General features: G+C 36.9%; 1 long non-coding RNA gene across 2 annotated transcripts; it reads left to right on the forward strand.

The window, feature by feature from the left end:
- The first annotated feature begins 575 nt into the window (after positions 1–575).
- On the forward strand, positions 576–22,111 carry LOC131909178 (uncharacterized). Of its 2 annotated transcripts, XR_009378795.1 has the most exons (4): positions 576–783; positions 4,797–5,144; positions 20,471–20,636; positions 21,314–22,111. It is a non-coding gene; the product is annotated as an uncharacterized LOC131909178 (long non-coding RNA). The 2 variants fall into 2 exon arrangements; XR_009378794.1 differs by lacking the exons at positions 20,471–20,636; positions 21,314–22,111 and adding an exon at positions 6,344–6,572.
- The last annotated feature ends 3,290 nt before the right edge of the window (positions 22,112–25,401 follow it).

Below are 25,401 nucleotides of genomic sequence, written 5' to 3' on the forward strand. Positions count from 1 at the left end.
CACGCACGCACGCACGCACAACAACAACCACAACCCATGGAACTTTTAGGACCATATATCAGTCAGTGAGATCAAAACTGTCCCATCTTTCATATGAAACCTGAAACCTGCAGCTCACAAATCAGCAATGTTCACAGAATTCCCTGAGAGCCATCTCACATTGACTTGTAGGCCTACTATGGGCTATGAAGAAAAACCAACAGCAAATCCAAAGGTGATAGATTTACAAAAGGTGAAAGGGACATCATTATCTCATCAGGGATAGTAGGAGAATAAAAGAAAGTTAGTGCACTCAGCAACCAAAAATCTACAAATGTCCAATTCTTCAGTCCTCTCAGAATCTTTGGCCAAGAGCAAGACTTTCAATTCTTGTGAAGTATGACAGCAGTGGTCATTCTAACCCCCATGTGCAGTGAAATCATCAAGTGCCCTTTCTGTGTACGGGCAATCTGCTGGTTCACAAAAGGAAAAGAAGGAGGCTTGAAGAGGAGAGATTGGCTAAGGTTAGAGAGAGAGATTTTCCACAGGGTTCTATGGTTGCTATAGAAACAGCTTCTTTTGTTTGTACATATTCAGAACAGCTGCTTCTTTTTGGCTTCTGGTGGCAGGGACACCATGGAGGTAACTGAGGAGAAAGAAACATCACAAACTGACACAGAAACACTCTCCACAATGAGAATACTTTTATTTCACCTGGCAGCTTCAAGGGTGGGTTGGGTCAATGTGGATTTTGCATCTTGGTAAGGAGCTATAAAAGACAAATTCCAACAAGGAAAGGCCAAGGTATGCTTTAATCTGCCAGAGATGTGCTAATTTGAACAATATACCTCCTCTCTTTTGTGCTTGTATGGCTTGAAACACTCCATGTTATTACAGTCTCAGATATATGCAAACTCGTTTGCCAGCCCTCCCCCAGCAGGTGGTTTTCTTTTTTTTTTCACTAGGAGAAAAATACTCCTTCCAAATGCACACAAATCTCTCCATACCTTTCCAAGCCCTAATTAATTTCTCTAATTAGAGCCCTTTCTGGCTGGAACCATTTACTAAGTTGAATGGCTGCATAAAAACAAATTTAATGAATATGCATAAACTAATAATCTTCACTGAATTAACACTCCTGTTACCCACATACTGGTATTGAAACCAGCTTGTTAGAGTCTTTAGTAGACCTCACTGAAGAAGGTCATCTCCAAGGAAAAAGTAGAAAAAGCCCGTTTGTAAGGCAGACTCTTTAACAACTACTATTTTATGCATTATATATATGCATGCATAGATATATAAAGCACACATGGCACATATATGTACATTATATATATATATATATATATATATATATATATATATATATATATATATATACATTTGTTCATCTATAATCCATATAGATCTAAGTAACATGAAATAAAATAGAAACTCTAGGGGTTAAAATAATTGAAGCAGAACAGTAAAAGCAGCATCTGCAGGAGGAGGAGTCAAGTTGCATAGCACACAAACTTACGAGGCAAATTTGAACAGTAGGAAGGACAGCTGTCCTTATAAACAAATTAATACTAAACATAGGTGTATTATTTGGTTTCTGACCCTCTGGGATTTGACAAAAGTGCAGTATGAAAGCAAAGTAATGCTTTTCTTTTTGAATGGAAATGTATTCATCATTTGTCCAACTGGCGACTTCTAAGCATCATATTTGTAGTTAAAATCCAGGTAACATTTGGTTCATTTAATTTGGTAACTGCAGATATTCACATGTGCTACCTCTTAAGACTCACTCATGGCAATTTAATTTCATATTTTCCTAAGATTTCGCATATCAATCAATTCATTTTATATCTTTTAATAACATAAATTCCAAGTCAACAAATTATGATTGGTTCAGAATATAAAGAAATTTAGGTCACAGCATAAATGATTGTTATTAAATAAAAATAAAAATTTCTGAACATTCATAGTGGATGTCATGCATATACATATTTACTGATTTGAATACTGATATATTAGAACCAGATGTTTTCACATCAATTTAAGTTAAATATAAATTACTAAAGACAAGTAAGACAATAACAAGTGTAGTCACTTTTTCAGCTTTTGACAGCAAGACTGGGGACAAATGTCTAACCTCTTTAAAAATCAGTTTGGTTAAGACAATTATACCAACACTGTGGTGAATAAATTTTGGCAAGATATATAAATGCATATGGAAATTATAAATCTTACATGATCCTGTTATAGTAATAAATGAGAAAAGTTTTTATTTTTCATTTCGTGAACTTCTTTTATTCTGAAATCTCATGTTTTTCAGCATTATCAGTTTTCTGAGCTTCAGACCTTGAGTGTTCCCAGTACTCATAACTGAAGTCCCATTAATTAATTTAGATGTACTAAATTCAAACTAAACAAAACACCTCTTTTAAACAGGGGTTTCATTGTTGCTATACTTCTAAAGAGCATAAATTTCTTTCCGTTCTAGAACTCCCAGCCTCAATGAGTTTTCCTGACATCTGGATCTTTGCTTTCATTCCCTTATAACTTAATAACTGTGCACACACTTGAAATTTCATTCTCATTCTTCTCATTCACATTCACTTTTTGCAGAAGTTACCATGAGTTCTCTCTAGACTACCCAGGAATCTCAGGTTTATTTCTCCATCATTCTAGAGATCAGTTCTTCTCTCAATGCATCATACAGTTCCCTTAAATACCTGATGGTTTCTGCCTTCCTACTGTACTGGCAATGCTTCTCCCCTGACTCACAAGGCATTTTATGTTCAAAATCCAGTCAACGTGCTATTGAAGTTTGCCTTACTTTTAAATCTATGCATAGTATATGCTTTGAAGTTTATACATATAATATAAAATATATTTTGATACTAACTGCCATTTATTTTACTCTTTAATTCCTCCTGGACCCCCTTCTACTATGCTACTTCCTAACTTAATTTCCTTATTTTAATTTTCCTTAATAACTCACTGAGCCCAACTGGTGTTGCCCATATGTGCAGGGTGTAGGGTCATTCACTAGAGTACTGGAAATCTATCAGGAGATGTACCTCTTAAAAAGCCCGACTCTTTCTCCCCTAGTAGCTACCAACTATCAATCCTTTCTCAACTAGGGGTAGGGCTTCAAACATTCTCCATATTTGTGACTTAGATTTCTACAAGTCTATGCATACCATTTGACTTCTGCCCTACTTTGCTTCTCTTTTTTTGTTATACACCAACCAAAAACAACTTGGAAGAGGCAAGGGTTTATTTAAGCTTACAGGTTATAGTCCGTCATAGAAAGAATCCAAGGCAGTGGCTTAAAGCAGAAACCTTGGAGAAATGCTTCTTACTGGCTTGCTTCTAGGCTCTTTCTCAGCTTCCTTTCTCATACCAGCAAGGACCACCTTCCTAGGGATGATACAATCTACAGTGCATAGACCCTCCTGTATCAATTAGCAATCAATAAAATGCATCACAGATATGCCCACAGGCCAGTCTATTGGAGTCAGTTCCTCAACTGAATTTCTCTTTTCCAAAGCTGACAACTGAAGCTAATCATGATAACTCTACATGATAACTTTACACTGTCTCAATTACAGGAGATCACATTGCACTTCTTTCTTGAAGATTTACTCAATTCGCTTCTTTTGTTTCAAGGTACACCACTTTAGGCACTCCTCTAGAAGGCACCATTAGCCTAGAACATTCTTACTTTTTGTCTTTGTTAATTTCTAATAATTATTTACTCAGTTTAATATTCCTTATAGTAATGGTTAAAATAAACATTAATACTTAGGGTATTTTAAATTGAATTTATATGTACAAATTTAAACATGACTACTCATAATTTCTTACCTAATAATAAAGTAAGTTTGATAGTAAATGTGGGCTCTTTCTTTTCTTACCTTTAATCTATTCTGTTTACCTATAACAATCCTGTTACTTCATATTATCTCCATTCCAATATTCCATGAGCACAACTAAGTTATTGGTATGAAAAGTATCTGCTTCACAAATAGAATACTTGCTAGGGTACATATAATGTTTAATCACTACTTCTTAAAATGTGCCAGAATTTTTCTTATTCTTTTAGAAGGTATCTTGGTACGGAAATATAGGTTATATGTAGTGGGTAGCCATTCCACCTTTGACTTGGAAGTTCCAACCCCCATTGAGGCTTCGGTAATGGTCATGCCTACAAGGCGGGGCTGAGAGAGGCCGCTGAAGACCCTAGATCTGGATGCACCAGCTCTCTTCGTTCCTGGACCCTGGACGCTGGAAGTAGACCAAGCAGAGTTCTCCAGAGAACACCAACGACTGCGCCACACCTTTTCCAGACCCTGTAGCCTATCCCTTCACTTGTAAGTTAACCCACAAAATAAACCTCCCTTTTAACTACGTGGAGTGGCCTTAATAATTTCACCAATAGATATAGATATGACAGGATAAAAGGGTGGATTGTTGAAACTCTTTTAAAGAGCAACTTGTTTAAAATGTTTTACATTGGTACAGATTTTAGTTTATTGATACAAATTTAAAGTTAATTTTGTTATTTTATATATATATATATATATATATATATATTTCTACTCTTGTTTAAGGTATTGTGTTTATGTAACTCATTTAAGTTGTAATGGATAATTAAGATATACAGATTAATAATTAGTCTTTTATGATAGTCAAACTTAACAGTCATGTTAAGTTTTCTAGGTATACATAGTTATAATTCAGTTAGGTAGGTAATCTTCAAATACTTCAAAGACCTACAGAATATGGCATTTAAAATGTTTTAAAAACTTAAACTTTCTGTACAGTGAGACACATCTGCTCCTGGCAGGACTGATTTACTTCAGAGAGGAGGATGGACGTCAAAGACACTCCATATGGAGTTTATCTTCTTGTTGACAAAAATAGCCATTTGGGCAAGAAACTGTTCTTGTTTGGACTGCTTGACAAAATGTTGTATTGACTGGACATGCAGGACCCATAGGAAGGTGACCAATGAACTTTGCAAGGCGAGATGATCCTTCAGGTTCCTGCTTCTCAGAAGAAACTGCCAGACATTCTACAGGACACAGAGAGAAGCAACCTAGAGACTCTAGGCCTGTAGGCTGAAGAATGGATACCCCAATGTTGCAGAAGAACTTTGTTTAATTATCCAGGTAGCCAGCTTTATCTGTTGTTCTAGATTTTGGGAAGTTGCCTAGAATGCTCTTTCTGTTTACTTAGGTAATATTATATTTTTTCTGGGGTCTTTCATGTAGTTGAAGAATAGATATAATTTTCCTTGATTGTGATAAAAGATAAATTAGATATAAAACTTTAGACTCACAAATATAGGATAAATAGAATATTTTTTTTTGCATTTCCCAAATATAAATAGACTAAATATTATACCTGTAATTCTTGTTTGATAACTGTTTCGTTATATGTAATTGTACTATGTTAAAGTTAAAACCTTCCTTTTTGATTAGACAGAAAAGGGAGGTGCTGTGGGATGTTCTGTATGCTGTGAATGTGTTGTTCTGATTGGTTGATAAATAAAAAGCTGATAGACCAGTAGCCAGGCAGGAAGTATAGGTGGGCTAAGCAGACAAGGAGAATTCTGGGAGGAGAAAGGCAGAGTCAGGAGACACCAGCCTGCCATCCAGGGAGAAGCATGTAATGGCACACAGGTAAAGCCATGGAATATGTGGCAACATATAGATTAACAGAAATGGCCTGAGTTTATGTGTAAGAGCTAGTCAGTGGTAGGCTTGAGCTAATGGCCGAGCAGTTTTAATTAATATAAGCTTCTAAGTGATTATTTTATAAGCGGCTGTTCTGGGCCTGTGGGGCTGGTCAAGACCAGAGAAATCTTGAACTACAGTATCTGATGCTGAGAATGAAGTCTCTGTCTGGTATCCATTGGAGTCACAAGGGCAATCAATAGGTAAGATTGTGTTGAAGGAAAGAGAAGTGATGATAAGAAGGATTGGAGTTTATAGTGTTACCATCAAACTATTGAATTAGCATCCTCTAAAAGACCAAACATATTACAGTCCATTGCCATGACAATAGCTCTATAAGTTAAATACTATCTCATTTTTAAAATGAAAGAAGTAGGTATGAAAAACTGATGGTTGTAAAAGGCATATAACAGCCAGATAGAGCTTTGAACTTGAATCTACATAATCTATTTTTGAAAAAAAAAAAGAGGTTTCTCTTTTTGATACACTTCGTCCTTCCACTGCAGATAATTTATTGCCTCACTACAATCCTCTATTTTAAACTTGTCTAGTAACATCAACTCTATCACTGTTTAGCTTCCTAAAATGCAATGATACCGTGGCTTTTAACCTTCTTCCTCCACTTTTTGCAGCATCGTGTACTTCTCCATCTTGGATCATTTATTATAGCTCCTTTCCTCTTCCATATGCTCTCCTTTGACTGAAAGAATTTGTAAAGTCAAGTGAGCATCACATATGCTCAGGAACGAGTGGGAAAACATCAATCTATTTTTACATAACACCTTGAAAGCTCCATTTTGATCACACAGAATCAATAGTTGGGACCAATTAAGGCAGTAATTAAACTAAATATAACTTCAATTTTTATATCTCTGGCTTTTTTGATTATCCCTCCCCCTCCCCATATCACCGAATTCCTTGCATTAAATATTCATTTAGGTGCCAAAGCGAGTGAGCTACCGTCTCAGTTTGAAAGCGTTATGCAGAGAAAAAAAAGGAATACAGTCAGCTCAGAGAAGACATGCAAAAACGTTATTTTTCCAAAAGGAGTAAACCTTCAATGCATGCTTATAGTTGGATCAATTCCTCTCCCTGAAGCTTTGCACCTGTATTTTCTCAAGTAACCAGCTGGTATGAAGTTTTACCTCACTTGGTTCAGTTCAACTCCTTTATTTCTTTTAGTAGATTGTATACATACTTGTAATTAAATATTCATGTTGTATCAGAATCATTCTACAGTAAGCTAAGGCTGTATTTCCCTTAATTAACAATTATCTATAAGTTAAAAGTAAGGTTTGTGTTTAAAGGTCAAAGAAAGAGAGCTCATAAGAAGATTTACTAATAGGAATTGAAAAATAAAAATGGATTGAAATCAATACTTTCCCAGCTGGGAATTTATGAGATTATGAAAATTTTGCATACCCCATCACAGATACATGCACATACATAATTAAAATAATTAAATCATGCATATGTTTAATTGTAATGTCAAATAGTCCTTTGAAATACACAATTTATAAAGCTATTTTCGATTCCAGGGACTTATAATTCCATATACACAAAGAAAAAAGTCATAAATAAACATTTCACAAAGGCTTTAGGTCAGTGGTTCTCAAGCTGTGGGTCGTGATGACTTTGGCAAACCTCCAGCTCCAAAAATATTTACATTACAATTCATAATAGTATAAAAATAACAGTTCTGAAGCAGCAGCAACAATAATTTTATGGATGGGGGTCACCACAACATGAGAAACTTTATTAAAGGGTCGTAGCATTGAGAATATTGAGAACCACTGCTTTAGGTACTATTTCTTATACATATATAGTACTGCATATTTAATAAAAGGGACTGCATTATATATATATATATATATATATATATATATATATATATAGAGAGAGAGAGAGAGAGAGAGAGAGAGAGAGAGTTTTAACATCAAACTCCTGTGAATATTATAATAACAATCTAATATAACTTTAATACCATGATTTTAAGGAGATATCAGAGGATTTTGTACCAGGGCAATATGAAATATAATACTAATGACTCACAAGCAATGGCAAGAACTCATTATAAAGAGACCCCTACTGATTTGTTGGCTTGGACTAGGATATTTTAGAGGCAAACATCATTCCCTACACAGCTTACTCTGAGAACTCTACTCTTGACAGCTGCCAGGCAGGATGTCTATAGAAAGAGCGGAAAAAGTGAATATGATCATGCATTGTTCTGGGAGGTGATATCTGATTTGGCCCATAGCATAGAGTTGACCACACAGAGATGGCCTCATCAACAATGACCCCCCCCCCCGACATGAGGGACCACACAGAGGCAGACCTAGCACTTGCTCAGGGCACTAAGTGTTATGTTTTAATTGACCTTTACAGATCCTATAGTTGACAGAATTTTCTGATCCCTGTATCTTATTCTCAGTTAGTTGCTAAATTGTGTAAGTAGGGAATAAAACATTTTGGACTTCACGAAATGAGTTGATGCCTGCATGTGTTTATATCATTTGCCCTCTCCCTCTCCTCCTTCCAAATCCCCCCATGTGTCCCACAACTCCTCAAATTTATGGCCCTTATTTTTAATTATTATATACCATATATTATAATTATTTATACTACTTGATACGTTTATTTAGTAGTGTTTATCTGTATGTGTGTTTAGGATTGATCACTTGGTATTGAATAAACTTTCAGGGGACTCATCCGTGGAGAAGACTAACTTCTCATATTCTCTCCTCTTCCCTCCCCTCCTCCTCTTCCCTCCCTTTCCCTCCTCCCCTCCCCTCCCCTCTCCTCTTCCCTCCCCTCCCCTTTCCTCATTCTCCTCTCCTCTTCTCTCTTTCTTTCTCTGTGTCTCTGTGTGTGTCTCTCTCTCTCTCTCTCTCTCTCCAGCCTTGCAGAGATGGGTGGGGTCTTTTGAAATTGCCAGATACAAATTGCCATTTGTTGTCATTTGCCAGGGCTTGTTTAGGCAGCCCATATTGCTGAGATTTCATGGGTTCAGCCTTCCAGTCATGTTGGAAGACATTATTTAGCAGCACGATCCTAGTCCTCTGGCTATAAGCTTTCTGCCTCCTCTTCCATAATATTCCCTGAGCCTTGGGTATAGGGATTGTATCATGGACATATCAATTGGAGATGGGCAATGCATGGTCAGGTGTTTTCTGCATTTTGAGCAGCTGTGGCTTTCTGTAATACTCTCTGTCTGCTACAAAAAGAAGCTCCTTTGATGGGTGATGAGAGCTACACTTACCAGACAAAAGTGATATGCTTATTTAAAGGATTTTCTTTATGTGTGATTTGTAGGAAATATGGAAATTCAGGTAGAGTGATTAGAGAGGATTAGGAAAAGGAAAAGAGTCAAAAATCAATCTTTAACAGGAATTCTTCAATGAGTAGGTAAATGGGAAAAAAAGGTGTATTTTATTCTTTCTTGCACAGAAAACTTTCCTTTTATTATCTACCCACTATTCTTTCTACTCACATATCCTTTAAAGCGGTTTTGGAAATGTCTGGCTTTGGACTCTATAATGTAATACAATTTGAATAAAAATGTTTCATATGATAACACTAGCCATGGGAATCAGTGATCAAGTGGATATGGATCAAATGAGTTATCAAAGTAAGAGTGAGATCTTTAACCAGAGACAATAGGAAAAGTGAGAAAGAATATGACTGTTGGGAACAACAGAGGTACACTCTATAGGTCGTCATCGGCACTGTGTACCAGGAAACTCTTTGATCTCTTAATTCTCTCTGAAGTGGCTGCCATGTATCTCCATCCCTTATTTTTATCATTGTGGCAAAGTGTCAGATATCAGTAGTAATATGTTAGTGCATACTTGCAATCCTTTGTCTGCCATATAATGCATGGTGACTATGTATGACAGAGTAAAAGCATCTCAGTATGCCACTTGGCTTATGGAAGGTGCATTGGAGATGTTTGACTCATGATAAATACTCAACATATGTTAGTTATTAGTTGTTAACAAAGCTAATAAAGCTGTAAATAAGCCTTAAATTACTAAAATAAGCTCAGGAATCTGTGTCATCTTATTTGTTTAGTCATTATTTCACAGGCACACACTGCATTCAGGGTTTATACTGGAGATAAGGAGTATATCATCTCCTCTCAGTGAGCTTGCCATACTATGACCTCTGGAGGGAAAGCTTAAAATAAGTGTCATATGCCCACAGCCCATGTGCTCATTTTCACCACTAGGAATCAATCCATTGGCTAAAACAGGCAATGTAGGCCAAGTCAGTCTCTCTCTGAGAAGTGTAATTAAAATAGTCCAAGACCAAGCCAGTTATCCTTGAGTGCTGAGCTAAAAGAGTATATTGATTGAAAGAATGCATTTTGGATGAAGTCCAAGTCACAAAGTGCTGGTGAAAACAAAGGAGGAAAGAGCAGAGAATTAGAAAAAAAAAAAAGAAAGAAGAGAGGTGAAAAGTAAGTGGAAGGTAAAAAAGAAGGAGGGGGCAGGGTGCTAAGTGTCAGAGAGAAGAGGGGACATCAAGACAGCCTTTGAAACTGTGCAGCCTTTGAAAAGACAGAATAGTACAGTAGAACTTTAGCATCCCAAATGCCAACTTGCCAATGACAAGATAAACTCCTGTAAATGGTTCTTTAAACCCTTAGGGTCATTACATTGTCCATCTAACGAGACCACCAGTATACTGTTTCATGCCAGTGTCCTTCAAGTGATGAGTAATTATTAAAGTTGAGAAGATAGTATGTAGGCAGTATGCTAAGTACCTTCCACACATTAATTGTATTGCTTCTTCTCCTGTCAGCCTAGTGAAGTTTGGATCATACTAATTTTCCAAAAGACAATACACACTAAGTAAAGTAAAACACTTTACTGAAAATCTTCTGGTCTGTTATCAGATGGAGATTTTAACCAGGGTTACAGTTCGTGACTCTGATTAAATTCATAAGAGCATGCAATGGGAAGAGAGTACTGGGGAGTCTTCTTTTTTTCTTTTGTGTGAAAGAGTAGCAATAAGATTAGGATTGATTATGTTTATACTACAATATTTAATATAATATATACAAGCAAATTTTAACTTATTTCTAAAACTTGTTAATGATATGTTTAGAAGACTAACTTTGGCTATTAAGAGGGTACATTTTGAGATGTGTTAGATAAGTAAATTACTAAATATAAATACATAGCGAGAAGCATTTTAATTTTGTAAAGAATTTGGCTATAAGCTTAAACACACTTTGAATGGATTGAAATGAAAACCCAAAATATACTCAAGACAGAAATATACATGTGAGATTATGCATGTGAAGTGATCTCCCTGAGTATCTGTGGATAAAAGCCATGCTCCAGATGAGTTATAACTGCATGAACAAGCAAAAATCAGCTGTGAAGAAAATAGCTGTGTTGGCAATATGGTCAAACATCAGAATTGAGGATAATTGGAAGTACCTGAAAATAAGGGTATGTGTGTAGAGGAGGAGGTGCTAAAGAAAGTGCATCAGGGGAACCCTATGCAAATAGAAAAGCTGGATTAAACACTGACTCATTTGCTTCAGAATAACCTGGAGGCATTCAGCCTGCTTCACTTAGACACGCTTCATTTTAAGAGGTAATTTCTGTATTTGCAATGTGCTCCTCTGAAGGGCTTTGCTAAACTAACACTCTTCATTTTTGACCCTCTTTTAAGTAAAATCCTTGAGGTTTGCTTTAAAAAGATATAATATAATGCCCATTTACTGGCATCATAGCCAAACTGATCAAGCTTTTATCTAGTGGCAAAATTGAGGTGTCTATAACTGTAACCAATTCTTAATTGGTCACCAAGCTGGGTAAGTAAGGAAGAAAACATCATTTTTTAACTTAATGAAGGTTTAACAATCAAGACTTATTACACAAGTTGGTGTGTGCTGTGTGTCAATGTGTGTTTGTGTGCATGTGTGTGTGCACATTTGCTTGTGTATCTGTGTGTATGCATATGAGTGTGTGTACATGTTTCATGCATATGTATAAAAAGCTCACAAATGTTTAAACTGAATATTGTGACCATTTGTGATGTATGAAAATTTCCTCATTGTTATATGTTAAAATACCTTGTTTTCAATTTCATTTTATTTTGATATTTGATGTCTGGGCAATGCTTCATACAGACTTATGAATGGAGATTACAATATCAAAAAGGAAGTATTATATGGAGAAAGTTACTAAGGATGTACGTATGTCAGTCTATTTGTGCCATTTGATAGCTCTAGAAAGACATATGATATGAATAAAGCATTCATAAAAAATAACTAAAATTAAAACACAAATTTGTCAAAAAATACCCTGATTGTATTATATAATTCTACTAAAATTATAGCAGTTGCAACAAATATTTCTGTAATGTTAGTCAATCATTTTAATTTATTCTTCATTGCCAAGGAAATTGATGTTATACTAAAAATTTCCTACCTGTGCGTGAACAAGATAAATTGGCTGTCTATTAAGGAAGCATAAAAAAGTGACTGAGTGAAAAAGAGGACAAAGCCAAGCTAAAGGTTCACTTTAGACTCCAGTGACAATAAAATATGCTTGTTATATAACACCAGGAATGGCAGCCTCAGTTACACAGCATTTTACAATATAACAACTTTACAGCCAAAAAAAAAAAAAAAATGGTATAGTGTGGTTGCTGGAGTCACTTAACATGGCCCAAGCATGCTGTTAAGTATATGGCTTCTTATTTTACTCCATGGGAAGATTCAAAGGCAGACACTACCATCCTGTATATAAGAAGCCAAACTGGGAACTGATATTTTTCCAGGGCATGAGTATACAACTGGGACCAACTGAGACTCACACTCATGTCACTAAGGTCTGAAGTCTATATTCTTTCTACTGGGCCACATTTGAGAGCACACCATGGTTCTAAACTAAAAATTCCCATCTTTTGACCCACCTCATCCTGACCTTCCCTTTCTATACTAATGCCGTCGGGCTCCCTGCTGCAGCCTCTGACCTGCCCCAGAGCTACCACAGTCCATAAATTCCCAGTAATAAAAGACAGTGTCCTTTCAGCTCTTTCAGAACATCTACTGCATGTTTACTGGAGCATGTTTTCTCATAAATCCTTCCTTCCTGTTGAACTATACCAATCTTGTTTACATGTGTACCATTTAATAGGCTCATATAATCCAATATAGCTTTACTAACAGTTACAACTACTCTACTTTTCCTCTCAGACCAAGGTAAGAAAACTTTCCTGGAAAGAGCTGCATAGGAAATACTTTGAGTTTGCTGAGTCCTACAGTTTCTGATGTTATTACTTAGCTCCAAGTACAGATAAAACCAACCTTGATGATAGGCTAGTGGATGGATATAACTATGTTCCCATAAAACACATAGGAGAACTAAAGACTTAAGTTGACTTTTCCCAAAGTCTACATTCTGCCTACTTAAGCTGATGGTCAACTAAAAAATTGTGTAGTGTTATTCACTGTATCCTGTCCTTTAGCAAAATCCAAACAAATTCTGAAGTAAATAATTTATTGTCTCTACTTTATAACTTTTCTTTCAGAGTAAAATTTTGTAAAAGAAATGTGAGCATAAAATATTGTTTTCTGTCCATACTCATTCCCTCCTCAAACCAACTTCTCTTGTGATCACTCATCTGATAGTCACTAAGAGTTTTACCATTCAAGAGAACAGAGTTCCTGTCTATACCAGTTTATTTGATGTTTGACCTTGGTCAATTTATTGACCATCTTAGATTCTGCATTTCTTCTTATCTAAAATAAGAATAGTAAAAATATTGCTAATGTGAAGATTGTAATGGACAATTATATAAAATGTGAAAGTACATAGCAACAAATGTACCACATGTAACAATGTTACTTTTGTTTTCTTGCTATCTCCTTCAAACATTTAATTAACAAACATAATTGACTCAACAAGATGTGATCCATTCCTGGCACTGGGGACTTTATTTAGTAGCATAAGAAGTCAAATTGAGGCATCACTTCCTTCATTATATGGTGACTTCATTTTGATTCCTTTAATATATGTTTATAATTTAGGATGGTTCTGGAGTACTAGGTTTCCATATGGCATTTCTAAATGTCTTTAGTGTTAGTTGTCCCTCCAGGTAATCCCTTCTTTATCCTGCCCTCCCATCCCCTCCCCATTTAGTCCATCTATTCTAGCTTCCCCAATCCCTTTATACAGGCTATTTATTGCCAAGGCCTATGGTTCACTCCAAAATTGGACAGTAGGTCCTGTTGCTAAAGATATCACCTACCTAAATCATTTAATACACAGAAATTGAACTGGGACCTGACTAGAAGATTCATTCCTACCAACTTGCATCATAGTGCTGGGATACTATAAATGCTACCAAAGTAGAAAAATGTTCATCTGTCTCACCTAGCTATGAACCCGTGACCAACAGTATCAACCTGCCTGCAAGATACACTTGTGCAATAGTGGCACAACTCTTGCGGGTGTAAACAACCACATTATGACTGATTTTAAGGCCCACTCCATGAGATGAAATCCACACCTGACACTGCTAAGGTGGTCAAGAACTTGAGACTAGATTGGTCACGGGCCTAAGTGAAAACTTACTACTCTTTATCTCGTCTTTAGAATAAAAACATAGAATACATTACTCCTAATGACAATTTGGTATACTTACAGATCAATATTTAATTTAACCCTTGCTGGGGATGTGTTGCTCTGATTGATTTATAAATAAAATGCTGATTGGCTAGTAGCCAGGCAGGAAGTATAGTGTAGGCAGGATAAGGAGAGAGGAGAATTCTGGGAGGTGGAAGGCTGAGTCAGGAGATGCTGCCAGCCGCTGCCACCATGAGAAGCAAGATGTAAGATACCAGTAAGCTACAAGCCATGTGGCAACTTATAGATGAATAGAAATGGGTTAATTTAAGATACAAGAACTAGATAGCAAGAAGTCTGCAATGGCCATACAGTTTATAAGTAATATAAGTTGCTGTGTGTTTACATGGGTCCAAGTGGCTGGCCGCAGGGCTGCAGGAGCTGAACAGAACCAAGAAAACTTTAGCTACAAACTGTAGCTGGAGAGCTTCTTTCCGGGTCCCACCGAGCCCCAGCAGTCCGACAGCCCACTTGCCACGTGGTTTGTGGCTTACTGGCATCTTCACATGTTGCTTGTCATGGCGGCAGCTGGCAGTGTCTCCTCCACCTTCCTGTTCTCTCAATTCTCCTCTCTGTTAGTCCTGCCTATACTTCCTGCCTGGCCACTGGCCAATCAGTGGTTTTTTTTTTTTTATTTATTGACCAATCAGAGCAACAGATTTGACATACAGATCATCCCACAGCAACAAACATTCATCAGCAAAGCTTCTTCTTGAAGTATACAGTAACCCACTACTGGAAAATGTGCCGAGAATGAGAGACCTTGGAACACTTGGTCTCAATCTATTGGCAATGATGCCAGATGGGAGACGAAAAACTCAGTTTTCTCCAATTTACTAACAATGGTGTATTAACCACACTCCAGGGCAGGTCTCATGTTCTGGAGGAATAGATTGGCCAACACAAATCAGACTACATCATTTGTGTGTGTGTGTGTGTGTGTGTGTGTGGGTGTTTGTTTTGTTTTGATGTTTGTGTTTTTTTTTTTTTTTAATTTGGACAGAGAAAGAACATGAATGGAGCTTGATTGGTAAGGAGGTAGGGGAAGATCTGGAAAGAGATATACTCAAAATATGTTGTATTATAATTTTAAAAACTAAAAACATTCTCATACAAATACAAACCAAAAACTACAATCCACTTGAGGCTTTTGAGTTTTTTTTAAACCCTTGATTTCTGTGGCTTGATGATGCTCAGCACTCTGTGTACACACTTTCCTCTCATTCAGCCTCAGCTGTCCTTCAATCTATTGCTCCTCAGTCCTCTGCACTGTTTTTGCTCACTCCTATAGATCCTTCTGCCTCAAGTGAACTTTCTCTTGATTTTTCTAGCTGCCTCTTTCTTCATATAACAATTCAGTGATCATCTCACTTAGAGGATTCTAGGATCACAAAGCTAACAAGCTCTATACCTGCTCCTTCTTTGTTGACTAACTTCAGCACTCCACACAAAACTATCTGACCTTTGCTGTTGCTGACCTTATTATCTACCCTCACTACTATTTCTACAGCACTCGGCACAGTTACCTGCACAGAGCATGTGTTCCACAAATGTTCAAATACTTCCCAACACACCCAAATCTGCGTCCTTTATGGTCTCTCTCAGAACAAAAGAGGCATATAAAAAACAGTAATAACAAAATAAGATAAAAGAAAAATGAATAAATCTGAATAGGGCAAAATGAATAAAGAGTCAAAGAAAATGCACACTCACAAAAAACAAACAAAACATAGACACAGAGACATTGACAAACACAGAAACCTCACCAAAAAAAAAAAAAAAAAAAAAGAAAGAAAGAAAGAAACTACAGCAAATAAGCAAAAGACCTGTACGGTAAGAAAAAAAAAAAGTAAAAAGAAAGGAAGAAAATAATGTCCAGACAAAGCATTATGATAAAAACAATTCTCCAAAAATACCATTAAGTTTGGTTTTCGCTGGGCGGTGGTGGCACACACCTTTAATCCCAGCACTCGGGAGGCAGAGCCAGGCGGATCTCTGTGAGTTTGAGGCCAGCCTGGGCTACAGAGTGAGTTCCAGGAAAGGCGCAAAGCTACACAGAGAAACCCTGTCTCGAAAAACAAAAACAAAAAAAAAGTTTGGTTTTCAAATATGCAGATGGATTAAAAAATATTTTTCTTTCACAAAGTAGGTTTTGTAACAAAAAAAATTCTAAAAAGCTATTTATTCCAGAAAGGAATTTCGTATTAGCGGGGACTTACATTTCCCCTAGTTGCTCTGCCAAGGGTCTCTATCATTTTATTATAATGGTTTTACAATTGCATTAATTCACCTGAAGAAGATTAATTTGCAAATTCTCCCATGGCAAGGATTTCTGCTATGTTCACTACCCATGGTCCAGAACTATGATTTGTAACAGGCAGTGTGAAATTCCCCACACGTGGTTCTACACAGAGAGTTAGAGAGGTGGATGATGTCTCACAGAACAGCACAATTCACACAGCCTCGGTAGCACCAGTCATGCCCCAAGACAGATCCTTCACCTCTTTCATCATCCCATACAGTGAAGGCTGGGACTTTGTGAATGTTTCACTGTTTTATGATTGTTGGGTGCACAGACCACAAGAGCCTAGACAACAGGAAATATTCTTGAATATATAACATCATGGAGTTCTTCATGACTCAGAGTATATTACAGATATCCGTTTATGATGCAGTAGAAGTAGTTTTACAAATACCCATTTTATGATGCAGTAGAAGTAGTTTAGTAGTATAACATCGCACAAAAGTGGTGATAGGGAGTGGGCAGATGTGAGTCCCTCTTGCCTCACTGCTGAAATACATTTTAGACACTTAAGATCTGCTTTTATCTACATTCTATCTGACATTTTGAGGCAGGCTTGAGCCACACCACTGATGGAGGTATTCATCCACAAGGTCTATATGTTTATTGTCTGGCCAAGAGTCTTTCCATCTTAATGAAGAGAATTCTGCAGTGTTCCACAGGCTCAGACTCCAACCCTGAAATGTAAGTGAACTCCAGTACCTTGCCATAGTTATGTTAATCATTTAACACCAACTTCAATTTAGTAGTGAGTTGCTTTGCTTATGTTTCTGTTTGTGGAGAAAAACAATAAACCCATGATGAGATTTATAATTCTTATAAAAACCAATGACATTCAAGAAAGCCTCCGTAACCTGGTTATCTTTGTGTTTGAGACATGCTATCAATGTAAGAATTGGTGTTAAGATCTGCAGATACATGCAGAGACTTATATAAGACTTTTTTTTAAAGCTGTAGTTACCATTCACACCTCTGTACTCATCATCATGGAAATTTCTGTGTGTATCTCACCCACTTGTTGCCACTTCTTCATTATTTTTTTTTTGGCTGTGTGTGTGTGTGTGTGTGTGTTAGCTAATGCCATAGCTTACACCTTTTTTGATGCATAGTTTCTTTGTCATTTATCCCTGTGCAGTTTTCACAAGGCTGGCTGGGCCAAAGCTTCAGTGGGTTCTCCTGTCTGTTTTCCATCTACCACCCCATAGGGTCACTGGAATTATAAACATGGCCTACCCAACCTGGCTTTACATGACCTCTGGGAATTCAAACTGAGGTTCTCTCATTTACATAGCAAGCACGTTTAATATCGAACCATCTCAGATGCCCGTGTGGCTGCTTCTTAATCCAAACACCTTCTTATTTTTACTCCACCCCCTCTATTAACCCACTTTTAGTGACACTCAAACTGTCTTGGGTTGACATTACCATTCCCTGGCAACAAACTGTATGAGTCAACTGCGCTCCTGTAAGTTCATTCCATCTATCTCAGAGTAATTTTGTTCATCCCTGTCACACTGCATCACTTCTCCTTTACACCTTAACTAACCTTTCTTTAATCTCTTTCACATATGTTCAGACATATTTTTAAATCCTCATCCTCTTCCCCTTTCAACTGCCTCCATTTCCTCACGGTGTCATAGCTGGTTTGTTTCTCCTTCACTCTTCTGCAACTATAGCTTGAAACTAAAGTCTAAATGCATCATCAACCTACATACTGAGTTCTAGGGGTACAAATGTGAGCTGCAAAACATGAAGCTGAATAATTCAATTGTGAGTTCATAAGTTTTCGATAAGGAAACTAAAATCTTAGTTCTCCTCTTACCCCTCCTAGCTCCAAGAAAAGTACCTCACATATGTGCATGTAATAATGGCTAATAATACATGCATACATACATGGATGTATTACTATCCTTAAAAATTGGAGTTCCTTGTTCAAAGCTTTCCACATTTCATTTCCATGATAATACATTTTAGTCGTACATTCAGGCATATCTTAGAGAGCTGTGTCTTTTTTTAAGAGCTGCATTGTATTCGGCTTTGTGGCTGTGATGGAGTTTGTGGGAAAAAAAATGTTTCTCTTACAGCACTTTTGAGTTTTTGTCCTTTGTGTGACCATGAAAACGTTGAGTGGAGTAGTTGTATAAGAAATATCAAGAAATGAGTGAAAGCATTAAGTTGTAAACATGTAATTCAGAATAAAATATAGTTCTTTTAAGGTGAAAGTGCTAAGCCAGGGACCCATCTCTGGTGGCAGTGTCTCTCATGAATTGCAGTAATGTGAAAGCATTTCAATTCATGCTCTTACATTTTTCTAGTTGAACAAAACCTTTCTGGATCCTGGTAGAAATCAGCTCCATTTTCAACTTTATGTAAAATCACTTGTATGTTACTGGCTTTGGTATTTTAAACAACTCTCTCTTGTGAGGAATATAGGACTTTCTCAATTTATTTTAACTAATTTATTAAACTACAAATGATCTAATACTTGATTTGAAAAGTAACCTCTTGTATTAATAGCATTTGATTTGAGTTACCTTCAGAGCAGCTGTTGATGTGCATAATGACCATTAAAACCCACTGTGGCAGCATCAGATCCCATCCCTTGAGGTCATGTGTTCTATTATTATTTTGATTAATTAAGGGAAACCTGAAGTTATAGCATCATCTTCCATATATAATCATGGTCATTTGTACTCTTATGTACTTTATAGACTCTAATGTTTTGACTTAAGTGGAGATTAAAGATGTTTTTAATTTTTCATAATATTGCTGAGGAGCCCAAGAATGAGTGATGTACAGTGAAGTGTGTATTTAAAATTGTAAGGATGAAAATTGCAGTAACATGAATTACCTGTACTATATAACCCACATTGGTCTAAATGCTTCACAAATTTCTAATAAAAGCCTTAACTGATAGCATCTATTGCTAATACCTGTGATTATTACTAGTATTTAGTTTAACAGATGATACTATGAAGTATCAAACGTCACTCACAGTACCAGTTTTCATTAAGTGGTAAGCCCAGGACTGAATTCTGGTGATTTTATCTATAGTTTCTAGTGCTTGGAAGGTACATCATTTTATTTAGCAGGTTTCAATACTTTGTGTGCAACTTTTCATGCTGAACTATTGGCTGTTGATAGATTCTGGGAAAGGGACAACTGTTGATTCCAGCTGTGTATTGATTGTTATATACACCAGGCTTCAAACCCATGGCCACACAGGCAGCCCTGGTTCATCTCAGTTGGTCACAAAACAAAACAAATAGACATGAGTGTGAGAGAGATTTCTGTGAATGAGATATGGTGGACAGAACAGGTAGGGGGATTAGAGAGGGTGGAGGATGAGAATGGTCAGTATTAATTGTGTACATGTACATAATCATGTTAGGCACAAATGTATTCTTAAAATCAGGCTGAGAGTGGGAAAATAAAAATAATAGTAGAAAGAAAGAGAACAGTGGTGTGATGAGGAAAAAACCAGTGCTCTGGATGATTCTGTGATAAGTAAGAACCAGTGCTCTGGACAATTCTGAGCAGGAGACTTGAAGATCAGTGCCCATTAGGAGAAAAGTGAGGAAAAGAAAATGTAGACTTTCAATTTAGGACTTCCTTTCATTAAATCTCTAAGCTCAGTCTTTTAAAATTCCAAGGGAGGATCACATAGAAATCTGGCTAAGGGGATTGAGAGATGAACAAAATCACTAAAACCCTGAAGAAGAGGTCTCTGTATGACTATATCTCCATTTGTGAAGGTAGAAATTACATAACTGTGTAAATTCATTAAAGACTGCATCACATTTCAGGTCTCATCACCAGTAAGATGAAAAACTCCAACAAAGTAATCATGGGAGGCTTTTCCGTTAAGTTGGTGTGAAGGAAAAAACAGAAGGAGGTAATGGATTGAGGCATATTACCATCTGCAGAAAACCACTTTGTAATTGCAGTGCATCGGTCTCAGGCACCAGACAGGTATGCCAGCATATTCAAGGAAAGACTGTGTGTGTGTGTGTGTGTGTGTGTGTGTGTGTGTGTATGTGTGTGTGTGTATGTGTGTGTATGTGTATGTGTGTGTATGTGTGTGTGTTTGTGTATGTGTGTGTATGTGTGTGTGTGTGTGTGTGTGTGTGTGTGTGTGTGTGTTTGACAGTGAGAACCAAAGGGGGAAGAGAGTGGAGAAGACTGGGAGGGAAGATTAACGGTAAAATAGGAAACCAGACTTAAAATGTTTTAGGTCACTGAAGGGATTTTGGTATTAATGATGAGGAAATCCTAGAAAGCCATGAAAGAAATTGAATAAAAGGGAATATCTGAGTAAAGGAAAGGAAAAAAAATAGGTGTTCTGAATAGCATTATCATGAGGACAGAATAAGATTAAATAGCTTCCAGTTGAGACTGGAAAACCGGGATGGGCATCAGTAGTACGCATCAACAACCACACAGTGGCTTGCACTGCACAGCTACACCTTCAGATTTAAACAAGAGAGGAACTCGTGTGAGGTTTCAGAGGTCAAGTGCAGCAGTCATAAATTCACTAAGGGGCTAAGTCCACAGAGAGACACCAATGTTAGATTCTGTAGTGGACAGGTACAGAGGTTTCCAGCAGGCTGTAACTGAGCCTAATGTTTCCATGACACATCTGTCTACAGATGCCTTTGTCCATGAATGGCCAGGACCCCTACTGAGCACTTCACACTGTGTGAAAGCAGCAGCTTCCTTTGCAAGCCAACCAAGCAGTTCCCTGGCAGTTGCATCTGATAAGGAGTGCTTGTCTACTGAAATCCATTCTCTGAAGATTCAACTATCACAGCTGCTCTTCAGTTCTATTATTGCCCCCACAGTGCCTTTGATCTGATTTCTATAGCATGTTTCTTATCCCTTACACTTATCAGCGACACTTCCTGCCTCAATCTGCTTAAAATGGTTTCAGGAAAACACCCAACTGCTTCCCCACTTGATAAAATGAAAAATATTGATAATCATGTAAAACTTAAACAAACAACCTCTTATGTACCTTAATGGTTATGTTGGATATATTTTCAAATGGGACCTTTTTTGTAGTGATGGAATGTGGATTTATAGCTTGATCCAAGGTTTAAGAATAACAGGTAATCCCAACTTCTGCTTGTGAATACTCTCAATTTGGAAATAGAGAGCAGATGTTGACAGAGCTATATTTGCCAGTCTGATTCCTCAGCAAACACTCTGAAGGAAAGACAACACGAGTCTAGACTGAATAAATACTCCGCTTAAATTTATGTTTTCAATCCTTTTAGCTGTATCCCCTAAAGATGACATATGTATGATTGAGAATACAAAGTGATTTTGTCATTAAACTCAGCAAAGTCCCCGTACTTTAATAGCTCAGCTTTGAACATAACACATCCACATTAAAGGGAATATTACAGCATGTTTCAGTTTGAAATGTAAATAAGTCTACCACTTTGTTCATGGAGATTCTGATTTCATTTTTTTTTCCTTTCTAAATCTATCCATTGCATTTTAGTTGTCAAAAATCTCATAATGGGTACATCTGAATCAAACATTAGATCCTTTGAAAGGAATAAAGTGTGAGGAATTCTCTTGTTTTCTATTTAAACAACTCTTATTTGATCTCATTGTACATGATTGTCTATAAGATGGTATTTGGATTGTAGAAGAGCAGTGTGAGATTTCAAGCAAAGTAAAGAAGACAGAGCTGACCCCACTGTCCCTGAAGTCAGCAGTGGCTGACACAGCTCACCTATGTTTACGGTTCTCTGTCACCTTCCTTTAATCCTTTCAATTAACACATGAGTTACTATTAGAGAAAATGGAGGCTCCAAGTAATTAAGTGGCTTTCCCATTATTCCAGAGCCAGTAAGTGGAGAAACATTGTAGGTGATGTACACCAGATTTCTTCAAATTCGACATTGTTAGATAAAGGAAGCAATGACATTAAGCCCAATGTTTTACTCTCATTTAAATCATATTAGACATGTGTCGATTCTTCCTTCACAAATTATATAATCAGTGACATGAGTTTGCGGAATTAACTTCTTGCTAGATTATTATGACTTTGGATTTTATTTAAATCTTTATCTTAATTCCAATAACTGATAGAAAAAGCTTAAGTCAATGACTGATTTAACCTCTTGCAAATGTGGCAGCATTGGACAGAGGACTCTGAATTTCACTGTCATTGTCCAGGAAGTTAAAAATCTGATTTACACATAGGAATTTTATGAAAGTCAACCACAACACGGTATTAAATATCTCCCCCCACAGTATTTCAGGTAATGCTACCACAGTATCTCAAGGCAATGCTACTATTCTGGGTAATTTTGGCGAGAGCTGAAGGGTGGCTGGGACACTTGAAAAGGCATTGGTTACCCAAAGATATATTTCAGAATCTTTAAATTTGGGATACAGTTAAATCTGGGTCAGTGGAAGTTCTTAGTGCTGAAATTTCTTCAGCATTGTTGACCTGTCAGTTGGGATGGAAAGGAGATGAGGGAGAGGAGACATGATAAAGTAGTTTTGGAGAGCACCATAATCTCCTGTTTCTCTTGTAACCAAAGCTATGTTGTTGCCAGAAACAGCTGGCCTGAACTCCGAGGAGTGATCCTATTATCCAAAGACAAGTCTGTACTAGGGCCTAAGTTTAGTTTTAAAATCCATCTGAAATGTCTTAATCTGAACATATATTTTATTTGAAAGTTCTAGCGTCTCATGAAACGATAAACAAAACTATATTCATTCATCTACTGTTATGAATCCTGTTTTGAGAGGTATAAGGACACCAGCTAAGCAGTGTTTGTTAACTAGGGTAGACTTAAGCATGGTGGTGTAGGGAAGCACTTAGTTTCTACTTATGTCTTTATATTTTATTAATATAGCTCTTTTATTATGTGATGGATTTGTATAGAACAACTCTATTGCATTTACATCAATGCTTTCAACAGTTTACTGACATTGCTGACTTATGATTTCAGTTTACAATTATTTGGATTTTTGGACTTGCCACATTGGGTTTTTCTGCAGTTACTCAACCTACTTTTCTTTCCTTTAAGTGTGTGTGTGTGTGTGTGTGTGTGTGTGTTTGCACATGTGTGTGGGTGCACCACTTGTGCACAAGTGCACATAGAGGCCAGAGGAGTATGTCAGGTGTCCTGTTCTGTCATTATCTTACACCCTTGGGAGAGGGTCTCTGTCTAACCTGGAACTAGGCTAGCATACAGCTATCTGAAGTGGAGCTCCAGTCTCTCTCCCTCCGTACCAACAATGTGGTTAAGGGGTACATGGCCACACTCAACTTTTTATGTGGTGATTGGACACTTTAACTCAGATCCTGTGCTTACACATTAAGCATTCTTACCGATGGACCATCTCTCCAGCTCCTGTTTTAAATATTTGAATTGATTAAAAACCAGCTTTCTGTATTTTACATTTTATTTTCCTCTGGCTTCCATTACACCTCACCATTCAGAGAACATATAGGATTCTTCATAGTGGATGGAATAGGTTTAGAAAGGTTAGTGTTTTTTTTTCCCTCACTTGATAATTTGAGGTGTTTGTTTTGTGGGGACAATGTCCTTGTAAAGAGCTTGAGACCAGATATACACATTGTTGTTTAGCACCCCTTGCGAATGGACAGAGTTCTGATAGCACCTCCTTATTTGATTACTCATTTTTCCAGTTATGTAATAATTGGCCCCATTAATGGTTCAGCAAGCCTCTGTTAAAGCTAGTAACATAAGCCAGCATCCATGGATCATACATTAAATTCCAGGTCCTTTCTTGTGTAATCCTGGCTTATATGAACTTTTTCTCTGCATTACCCCCTTATAGATGTAGGGTTGTTCCCATTCTATAGACAAGGATACAATCACAGAAATAACTTACCTTTCCAAAGGCACAACGGTGAAGTCACCAAGCCAGAAATTTAACCCTAAAACTGTGCCTTTTACAACTTGTGATTCTAATAAAATCAAAACAATTATATATGTTTGAGTAAATACTAGTTTAAATGTTTGAATTTTTTGAAATATTTAAGAGCTTTTAAAATAAAGCACCTTTGAATTTCATTTCCAGTCTAATTAAGTATTCTAAATATAAGGTACTGTCCAAAGTGATTGCATTTGATTTGATAAAATAAGACCTCTGTTAATTTGGAGATTTACTTAGATGTTTAAGTTTTTAAGCTGTATTGTTTAAAAACTAATGAACAAAAAAGGAACTACTGCTAGTAAGATGCTAGAAGTTTCCAGAACACCCCTTTACACCCATAAACACATCTTCCAAAGAGTGAGGATACCCAAGTAAGATTTTGTTGTAATTGAGTGGAACACAAGTAAGGAAAAAAATTAAGGGAGATAGAAAGGACTACTTTTTGTTATCTACATCAACCCATCTCATGCAGCATAGGATGAAAAGTGGTAACTGTGTACAGAAAGGTGAGTAACAGTGACAGTCAATTTCATGGACACCAGTATCAGTCTGTCCTATTGAACCCTAGAGCCAGGCTGATACCCATGTTACAGGGAACTATAACAACAGCCATGAAAGCAGACTTTGAGATGATATCTCTGGACCCTGGGCCCATATTTTTCCCATGATGCTAGACTCTAAGTTCATGCCTGTAAGTTCAGTGGCTAAGATATTCAGTAAGTCATATTACTGGCTTAGAACCTACAGACTGAAACTAAACCCAATCCTTGAATCTGCATATTATATTAACCTCAAAACCATCTTAGTT

This window comes from Peromyscus eremicus, chromosome 4 (genome assembly GCF_949786415.1).
Source record: "Peromyscus eremicus chromosome 4, PerEre_H2_v1, whole genome shotgun sequence".
In the NCBI taxonomy this organism is placed as follows: domain Eukaryota; kingdom Metazoa; phylum Chordata; class Mammalia; order Rodentia; family Cricetidae; genus Peromyscus; species Peromyscus eremicus.